This window comes from Daphnia pulicaria, chromosome 8 (assembly GCF_021234035.1).
Source record: "Daphnia pulicaria isolate SC F1-1A chromosome 8, SC_F0-13Bv2, whole genome shotgun sequence".
NCBI lineage: Eukaryota > Metazoa > Arthropoda > Branchiopoda > Diplostraca > Daphniidae > Daphnia > Daphnia pulicaria.
The window spans coordinates 15413546-15424359 of NC_060920.1; the positions used below are offsets into that span (position 1 = coordinate 15413546).

General features: G+C 41.7%; 1 long non-coding RNA gene across 1 annotated transcript; it reads left to right on the forward strand.

Moving 5' to 3' along the window:
* The first annotated feature begins 474 nt into the window (after window positions 1-474).
* LOC124352528 lies at window positions 475-10514 on the forward strand. Its single transcript, XR_006921476.1, has 3 exons — window positions 475-539; window positions 746-931; window positions 9915-10514. It is a non-coding gene; the product is annotated as an uncharacterized LOC124352528 (long non-coding RNA).
* The last annotated feature ends 300 nt before the right edge of the window (window positions 10515-10814 follow it).

Genomic DNA, 10814 nt, shown 5'->3' on the forward strand with positions numbered 1-10814 from the left:
TCTATCGATATCTTATTCTTTTAAGCATGGCTAATTAGATGATTAGTGTCGTCTGCTCTATTTTGTTTCCAAGTTTCGAAAAAGAGACTTATTAACGATTATACAAAGAAAACGGAACGTTAATTTTTATTTGAAAAGGTACGTGACGAAACTTAAAATAAAGCATAACAAAATAATATTACAAAAATGTGGTCGTCTTGTGAACTCTGTGTGAACTGCGATGCTCTCAACGTTCTCTTACTCGATGCTGTTTGGCAGGTAAATAAAACTAAGAATTTACAAATAGAATGAGTGATGTGGGAGCTTTAATAGAAAAGTTAAACCTGTTCCAAATTTGTGAAATGGCCCAATTTCTGACAAGCATTTATCATGTAAGCCCCCTGTTGATGCTTTGCAGTTTGTTATTACATAACCATTTACTTTTTGCAGATATCAGGCCAGAGCCAGCCATCATGTTCCATAAAATATGCAAGTTTTGCTTGTGCTTGACCTGGTATTGATCTGACATCAGCAACAATCTTTTCAATATCTTTACTTGGGTAATGATTTGTGTTACTCTTATTAACCTGTGATCTGTTTGATATTTTAATGATGCATGAGTTGAGTTGCATAAATGGGAATGGGAATCTTAAATCCTCTTCTTTATTAACAATTAGGGTTTACCCACTGTATAATTTTCAAATTTTCCTTACAGTTGTGTCTCTAAATATTTTTCGTAACACATTTTTTATTTTTTATTTATTAGGTAAACAGCATCCCGTTTGATTGGAGCAACTACCGAACGATTTCGACCGTGTTACGGATATCTTCTTCCCCTTTCTTAAAATCCCCTCCGATCTCTTGTACACCCATGTGAGTGCATGTATTATAGAGATATTCACGATTCTAGGCCTTTTTCCCTATCCCGCCTAGTGGACTCCCAGGCTTAAAGGTAGGAAAAATCTATCTACATTCTTCCTTTTTTACTGTTAAGAGCTTGGCTGAGTTTCGACTAAGCTAGGTGGTTCACCGTAACTTTTTCCTCTTGGCGTTTTTGTTTACTCAGTCAGGTTTCACTCAATAATTCATTTGTAGAACAACTGCAGATCAGGCTTGTTTTGCACTTCACAACTTTGTAGATAAACAATCGAATTCGAAAATATTTGAACTTTTAAACACTTCAAGCAAAGTCTATAAAATGCTATGACCAAAAAGAGGGACCTGCCGCTCCACCACCAGCACCTCCTCGCCTATCTCTCGAATGTGCTGTCACTGTTGCAACGACAAAATGTATTCGGCAACAAAATGAATTGGAATATTACGTCACGCCATGTTTTAGCATTCAACAGTTTCCCTTGACGTTTCATCCGTCTTGTTTCAACTGTTTGGCTGTTCGTGTAACCCTTCCCCCCCTCCTCCACCTGCGACGTCTTTTCAATATGTATTTCAGTGATTGACAACACCTATTGCTCACAAAGTGACCCTGAACGAGGCTTTGTCACGCAGTTAATGCAATTCAGCCATAATGAAATGGCCGATACCAACAATAGAATCAATTGACTTTCGATTAGACAGCCGGAGGGAGTTGCTTGTCCGTCCGATTGATTGGCGCCGCTGAATTATTTAGAAAACAAAAAATCAGTTAATTATGCATACAGCCTTTCCGTCTGAATAGACTATGAAAATTGAATTATAGCACAAGTCAAAATTTCAATCGAATCAAATATTTGGAGTTGGTCAATCATTTGCCAAGACATTTTCTGCTGGATTTGTGATCGATTTCTTCACCGGGGAAACGAACATCAGTAAAGGCAGCGCGTTTGACCTTATTGTGCTGCGCGTTTCTCAATTTGGGTTATTGATTTGTTGGCCATGTCGTCTTCTTTTTTATTTATTTCCTACAGATGTTGTTATTTATTTATATTTTGTGAGAAAATACCAAAAAGGTTTTCGCCTTTTCCCCCATTAAAACTCGCCAGAAATTTAGAGTGGCCAACCTGCCGGGATTTTCTATCTTCGCAACATTCCCCAATTACATGACAAGGGACGATTTCGTTCAAATTCTATTATGACCTTATCAGCTTCTTTTTTTCCCCTTTTAGACACACTAACATCGGATATGAAAATTTGCCAATAATGGGTAAATGTCAAAACCAGTCGACAACAATTCGTGCTATGTGTCCGAGCTCTATCAACTCCCGTCCATTATTATCAACAGGGATTGAACCCTTCAGTCAACATTCAATGTTGACTGGAGGGTTTTGCGTAATTCATTGTTTTTGTTTTCGCAAGAAAGAGCTCAGTCATTTCAGGGGGGATGGGAGGGGGGGGGGGAGGGAAATCGATTTCAGTGTAAATTGTGACTTTTTAGCGACACCCCTGTTTTTTTCTCTTATTCAACTTTTGTTTCGATACATAGCCAAAAGTGGGATTCCGCCAGCAACGTGGACGAGAGTGAATTGGAAACCGGTTGGCAATTGAAAGAAATTTCTTGATTCTTGATGTAAAAAAAGTAACCAACAAGCATCGATTTCCAATCGATAAAAATGGGGAATACTACTTATTTATGTATGTATACGTATACGATGGACAGATTGAAAGTGGCCCGGCCATCTATTATTTGGGAATGACTGATTATTCTTCTTCCTCCCTCCCATTTACCTGTCCACTAGCTAGGGCATTTGTCTTAATCTCCAATAGAAAAATAAGCCAAACAACGAGAGAGAGAGAGAAAAAATCATTGAATCTCAAGAAATATGGGGATACCGGGGGGTTGGACACACACTATATCCGAAAGCAGGTCGGACCTTATTGGGCTTATCACGACACGCCATATCATTGCGACCGGCCAATTTGACCATTTCCACGTGTCTTCTCGTCCTTATAACCGAAACCCCTTCTTCTTTTTTTCTTTTCTTATTCGTTCCGGCTGCGACTTGATCTTTTAAACGCCAATGGACCGGCTAAAAAAGAATTCAAAAAGAACTCGCACGAGATGATTATCGAATAAAAGAAATACACCACGGGAAAAAAAGAAGAGATGGGCGCCAAAGACAACGAGAGGTTGAAGAAGAATTTATCCATCCACCTGGTGATCGCCATCGCCCCGGACATTATCATCCACATTATCGTCTTAAAGAGACTAATGAAATGGCTCTCTCGGAGACTATTGCGACACGCAAGCAGGTGGTGGGGGGTGTTCCATATGGGTGGGCACCAATGTCTTAGAATCTTCCTCCACTTTTCTCGTCCGACGTTGTTGCGGTTCCCAGGGACCCGACGACAACAACAATATCCCTGGGTTCTAGCTCCTCACGTTGGTTATCGTCGAAAAGGCGTGGCCGCTGATGGACACAGAGCTGCTGCTGCAGCTGCCCGTCTTTCCTCCCTGTTCACAATATTCGATGACTCCATAATTTCAGTCGTGATGCCAATCGATTCTTTATTGATTGCGGTTCTTATTCATCCCTCTTCTCTTTATTCTTTTCTCTCCTCTTTTGGGTGTCTCGCCCACGAGAGAGAAAGAAAAGAAAAATCGACCGATAAAAATCGACAATCCATTTATTTTCCGGTTTTTCTTTTTCTCTTTCCCGAAGCTCGACACCGTTGGGCTGGGTCTCGCTGCAGGTAACAGTTACTTAGTCCCGTATAACCCCGCTCGTTTCACGGACAAACAAAGTTGTCGCCAAGGCAACCCGCTCCGGCCACATAAAATAAGCCAAGTAGGAAAAAAAAAAGGAATCCACTAATTTTCAACCAAGTTGGCCACAGCAAAAGCTCGAATGTTAGTCATTGGCATGCAGAGAAGAGAGTGTGTAGTATGTCTAACAACTCGCATGTTGTTTCGTGCCAATAAGCGACCCGGGGAGAACTCAAAAATATAGTCATTCGACTCACGTCCCACAAAATGGCCTGCAGACAAGTTTTTGGTCTTTTTGATTATTTGTTTTTTATCCCCCCGTCGTGAATGGCTTCGCTAATAGCAATTATGTGTGTGGAAATGGATGACCCAGCAGCGACGGTGTATGGCCATCGTCAACGCCACAACCACGCCCCGTTGCTGTGTGCTGTGCACATAGTAGGTGGCCGGTTTTGTTGTTATGTCGTCAGCCAGCTTGTTGCAGATCCCGATTTTGGGTGATTTCAATAGCACGCGCTCACGTAGACCGCGAAACGTAGTCAAACAAGATCTTTCTGACTTACAATCCTTGATTTATTTATTTATTTTTTGATTTTGTTGTTAATTTGGATATATGTAATACTATGACATCACCAGCAACGTCAAGGGAGGTAGCAAGTGGAATACACCTTGTTCTTTCGGGATGGCTGACTTGGTGGTGGCAAGGTTATCTTCTCTCAGCAGAGGGTTTTGGATTTCATTCCGTATCATAGTGATGAGGCTAATATGCAAGAAGATGGAATTGCTGGCCTTGTGTCAATTTTCCTTATATCCCATCTCGACGCTGTCCGGCCGCAAACGATCGCCCGAATGAAGTATGTGTAGTAATTTCAAGACCGGGCAGATGGGGCTGGCCTGGCCCAGGTGAGGGCCTTCAAGCGCAGTAAATATCCATCAGCCATCCACGGGGGATTCAAAGTTGAAAGAAACAAAAACAAACAAAGAGATAGACATGAAAGAAAATGGCTCAACTTATGACATTATAAATATCTATACACAATAGTAATACGCAGAGAGAGAGAGAAAGAGATACATAATAAGAAAACGATCCAGGGACTTGGCGGGGAGTCTATCCATCTACGTGTATGTGATGATGACGTGCTGGAGACTTTTTCCTCCAGTCGTATAACATCAACCCCCTTTTATTCCTTTTTTTTTTCTTTCCCGTTTTATTATCAAGTTAAGAAGAAGGCGGTGGTGGTGGTTTAAAGTTTCGTTCTTTTTTACGATCATCGCATTCAAAAAATCTCCTGACGGGCTGGAACACATCGTCGGCCAAAGTCAGCAGGTTCTCGGGGCGCATATTTCCCATGTCGCCATCAACCCAATTTTCCATCGCCACCTTCTTCTTCTTCTTCTTTTCTGCAGTATATATTTTTTTTCTATAAGGGGAAAAAGAAGAAAATGCCACCAGCAGAACCACCAACAACAGACACAGATTTCCTTCTTGTGTTCCAGGCAGAGAGCTCGAAAAAGCTATATAACTTCTTTTTTTTTTTAATGGGGTTCTCCTCTTTCCTATGCAAAGAGCTCGTTTTTCTGATTTTTCTTTTTCCTAGTCGGCCCCCTCGCTCTTTTATAGACTTCGCGCTTGGAGAGAAGAAGACGAAAAAAAAAAAGGAGAAATGGCCAAATTTAGACTGTGTGTGTTTGTTATTGCTGCCTGAAAAGATTTGGTTTCTCTGGGAGGGCGAGAAAAAAGGATAAAAACCCACAACATTTTCTTCTTTTTTTTCGGGAATAAGAAAAAACCAAAAATAAGGATCTTTTCCTCCCAGCTCAGACTGTGCAGACACAACGTGAAGAACATGTCTAACGACGTACATAATAGTTTCTATAGTTCTCCTTTTTGTGTATGCACGAATAATAACTTGTTTCTTTTTTTTTTTTTTTTTTATATACTATTATTATTATACACGGGCGGCGGACACGGACGGAATGAAATGACGGAATAGAGAAGCGGATAGTTCCGTTATTGTTCCTACCCGTGAACGCGCGGGGCCAGCTCCTCTGTCTTTTCTCTCTCTCTTTCTTTGGCCGTCGCGGTATTAACTGGTTATGGCCCACGTCTCTGTCTTGTGTTTTCTCATCAATGTCATATCCTCTCGGCCCCTTTTGATTTGACTTTTTCAAACATTTTTTTTCTTTTCATTTAAGAATTTTTTTTTTTCGGGTGCCCATTTTTTATTTTATTTTTAATGCGCGGGGAGCGTCTTTTTGATGGATTCCGTCTTGTTCCATCATGAAAAGCTGCTGGTTGATAAACCCACATCGCTTGTTGCCGGAATGTTGATCCGTTGCGACGGAGAGCGATGGATCAACGGATCGATTCAACGGCCATTCATTTTCATCCGCTTGGTCCGCTGTTAAATGATGTGCAACACGACCGGTCAATCATCGGCCAGCGCACACGTACAGCCGGGGATTAGAGAAGATGTATACCTATACGTACGTCAGGGAGAGACCAGCAACTGGGCAACAAGTCAAAAAGTGGCTGCTCAACGAGATCGGATGGGATTGAACGCGATCAGAGTCCGTCCGTCTACAATAATGGAACGATTCCATTTAAGGACGACGGCGCTTCTAAACCTTACACATGCCGGGCGCAGTTGAGACGGGTCGCAGGTTGTTCAGACTAGGAGAAGAGAGAGAGAGAGACGTCGACGAGAAGACGAGAGAATATACAATGGAAGGTTGCCCAATCGATCTGTCAGACGGCCGCCGATTACGACATCCATCATAGACAATCCCGGGCGCTGGACTGTACAGACGACGCTTGGAATCCCGGGTCGAAAAAAAAAAGAAAGAAAAACAGAAAAAGAAGAGAAGAAAAGAGAAGAGAAGAAAGAATGTTTTCCCATTCATTAGTGGACGAGAGCTGACACGTTGATCGAGTAGCCCAGCCCCGATACGTTATTGGCATCAGAGATGAGCCCAGCAAGAAGACGAAGAAGAAGAGAATGGAAGGAGCGTGACGGACTGACTGACGTGGCCCGGGTCGCTTTTTTCGTGATATGCTCGCTCAATCTCTCCTCGTCCATCCTTTTAGGAGGAAAGAGAGAAACCCCCGGCTGGGACGCCCGAGCACAGCACGCCTTTTTTCTATATCATATCCAACATTTTTCTGATTCTTTTTATATTTCTTCTTCTTCTTCCGTCTCTCTTTTTCTCTGTGTGTGTTGGGTTTTGGGCTGCGTCGGGGGAGTTTCGCATTTTCGTGTCGTCGTCGTAGTCGTCTACCCCGCGATCTGTCGCCAACGTTCCATAACTTTTTTTTTTCTTGGATCCGCTTTCAGCCGAGCCCCTTCTTCTTCTTCTTCTTTTTAAATATATTTATGTATTTATACACGTTGGATAGAACTTTAGACACTCTGGCACACTGTCTACGAGCATTGTCTAATTCCTTCGGCGCTTCTCGGTTGTCAGTCAAGACATTTTTTTTCTTCTTCTTCTTCTCTTTTTTGGGTCTCTGCGGTCGGGACACAAAGTCATCAGAACCAACGGATAGGCAACACACAATGTCCTTCGACTAGTGTACCATAGTATAAACCACCATGTATTTCATCATCCATCATATTTTTAGTTTTGTTTTTTTACTACAATTCTACGAGTTGTCGACCTTTTACACCTAGTGCTCGCAGTAGTACCTCATTACGTGCCAGCAGTCGGTGCCACTACGAAGTTGTTCAAACCCGCCAAAATTTCGTGGCGCTAAATTCGAAACAAATTTTGGGAGTCGAGTGAAAGCCAAATGGTTGGGGAGGGGGGGGGGGAAGGGGAAAGAGGTCAACTGGCGCATCTACTCTGCGAAAAAGAAGAAGAAGAAGGAAATTCACATTCCAGTAAACGGACACGACAGAAAGCGGCAGATGGACACAAGACCGTGTGGAATTGAGAAGGGGGGAAAATAGGAGGGGGGTCCTAGAGTTTTTTTTTTTCTTTTTAGTTGTGGCAGAATCCAATAAAAAAATCTAAAAGAAAAGGAAGAAAAAAGAGAGAGAGAAAAAAGCGCAAAAAAAGGGAAAAATAATAACCTGGGCGTGCAATAAAATGAAAGAAGACGAGCTATTGAGGATGAGTCGGTCAAAAAAGGCGAAGATGTAAACAAAAGATCCCCAAAAAGAAGAAGAAGAAGAAGGGCTGGGCAGGGCTATGCCATAAAGTTCCCGTGTAACGCATCTCTCTCCCAAGTCACAAGGAGAAGAAGAAGAAGAAGAAGACCCCTTTGCGGATCTGGCGCCCCACCCTCACGAATCCTACAAGATTTTTTTTCTTCGTTTTCCTTTTGTTCTCAGCTGCTGTACGAGCGCGAGCAGAAAAACAGAATTTTGTTTTTTTCCTTCGAGGTCGAGGCTCATCCTTTGAAAGCGACTCTGGCGTAGAGAGAGAGATTTCTCGTAAATCTTTTCACAGATATAAATAAAGATGCTGCCCATTATTTCCCCTTGTGGCCACACCCACCCAAGAAAATAGACACGCTCAGCCAAGCCAACAACAGCAGCGACGCCGGCGCGACCAACGAAAATAATAAAAAGATGTTTGATATTTGTTTCACATCGGTTGGATTATATAAATGTCTCCGACGACCTTCCGATGGACCCGCAGTCACAACCACACAGTCGTACGATTGTAATTCATTTCATGTTGGGCATTTTGCCTTTTTTTTTTCATTTTATAGCCGGAATATAATGTCGTGATGTTTGACGTAACATTGGGAAATGTGCGTACGTGTGCGAGGGAGGAGGAGGACGATATGTCCCGAGGTCATCAAAGAAATGGGCAGGGCTTTTAAAACAACTGAAATCTCGTGGAAGGCGGATGAAGACAGCGGGAACAAAGTCAATTCGATTCATTAGACGGACAGTTTAGTCAATGTAATTTCAACGTTTAAAGTCCGTTAGTGCTCGTTGTGTAACGTCGATATCGTTCATATAATGCGGGGGGGGGGGGCTTTAAAAAAATAAAAGAATGTTGGTCGAGGACGAAGCGGGAAAAATGAGAAGCTGAAGGTGCCGCTGCTGCGGCCGCGCCCCATCGACTCTCTTCGCCCATGGGCGAGGACATTCACGACACCCATCTACAGCCCCCGCGGCTGTATTTTGGTTGAAAAGAAAAGAAAAAAAAAGAACTAGCCTTTCAACAGTTCATTTATTTCCCAGAGCTCAAAAAAGAAGAAAAAACCGAAAGGCAAAAGAATCGACATGCGAATTAAATCTTTATAAACTCGTTTCTGATTGTTTTTTGCGACATCAACGTAGTTAAAAAGAGAAAAATACATTAAAATGCGCAGATTAATTTGTATTAATTACATTCCAATCACGCACGAGGTTTTACTCTCCTCAATTTGTTTCGTGATTTCTTTGAATTTTTTTAAAATATCACCAAATTTTGTCTTGTATCGTGAATGACCTCAATATTTTTCCAGACTCATCCCAGTTCATCACAGCGACACGCCCAAAGCTCTTGACTTGTTGACTTTCTCTCTCACTTTTCCCCAAGAAAAAACAAACAAAACAAACGTGTCGTCTATCGCCTCGAACGACCGGCGTGAATTCGCTTTTGGCTTATTTTAGCCCTTCATTTTTTAGATGAGGATATATCTGGTATTGCATCCATAAAATGGCGACGTCGGAATGAATAGAGCCGATATAAAACTGAAACCGAAATAAATCCAAAAGGAAATCTTTGACCAAGGGACTTTTTCCATTCAAATTTTTGTTTCTTTTTTTTTTTTCAAACTTGATTATACCAATGTCCATCCTTCTTCCTCTACAAGTGGCTGTCAACTTTCACTCTGGTTAGAAAACCGAAAAGATGATGATCTTGGTTCTTTTAAGAATGCATAATAATAACGCGGCGCTAATAAGGGCAATAAAAAATATTTATACACGGAGGAATTTTACGTTTGAAATGGAAAAATCGTCAGGTTGTTTAGGTTTGACCTCTTCTTTCACCGTCGAGAAAACGGAAGAGCCGAGAGGTCACCCACACACACACAGGACACCGGTTATTAAATAAGTATAGACGAGAGCTAGTATCTGCACGGGAGTGCGTCACTGCGTCTACACTAATCCACATTCCCGATGGTCGGATGATTGGCCTTGCCTGGCAAAGTTGAAGCCTTGGCCATTTTTTATTATTCCGCGTTTCTTTTGTCGAAATTTTGTTTTTTTTCTTCTTTACCTGCGCGAAACAAAAACCCCCCAAAATAACCAAAAAAAAGCTAAAAAATTATCTCTTTTTTACTTTTAAAAAGAAATGATTACTCCTTCCCCTGCTGATGGCGATATGTGTGTACCTTCTTCTTCTTCTTCGGCTGGCCACGCCCTGGAGCCGAATAGTCGCTTCACCACTGTCTGGATGCAAAACACACCGAGGTAAAGAGAAAACATTCTTTTAAAAAAGACAAATTTAATGAAATTGATTTTAATTTGCTGTTACTATGCGCACATCGATTTCTTTGGATTGGGATTTTACATGCGCGTGATGGTTTTACTTGAGACGTCGGGAATCACAAGACGGATGTGCACCCGCTGTAGATCCGGGAATTTGATATCAAGGGCGTTGACAAAAAAACATCTCAACTTATAATAATAACAATCAGCCAACTTTTCTCGAATGGCAAGTCAACAAGGGACAACTTTATGTCTCCAATAAAAACAACACGAAATTCCAATAATTGCAAACGTTGGATAAAAAAAACTTCCCAAATTGGAATAAAAACCGATGCGATTATTGTCATCAAATAAGAAAATTGATAAAATCGGTTGTAAAAAAAAAATGATATCCCTCCCCCCTTCTCCCACCAAATTATTTATGACGACGCCAAAAGAGGAAAGAAAAAAAAGTAAATAAATTTCAGATTTCGCAGATGATATTCCATCATTGAAATGCAATTTGACAGTTGAGTGATTTCACATATTAGGCGGTCATCGATAAAGTCAAGGTACAAAACTTTTTTGAAGGAGGATGTTGTTGTTGTTTTTGTTTTTTTGGGTTTTTGTTTGATTCTTTTTCGAACGAGGACGACAAGCCAAAAGGACAGGACACACACACACACGGCGGGACCGAACCCCCCCGCCTGATTATGCGCTCACGTTCGCTCACTTCTCCTTTAACAACGAATGGAAACCCCCCATGGGGCAACACTCGACGA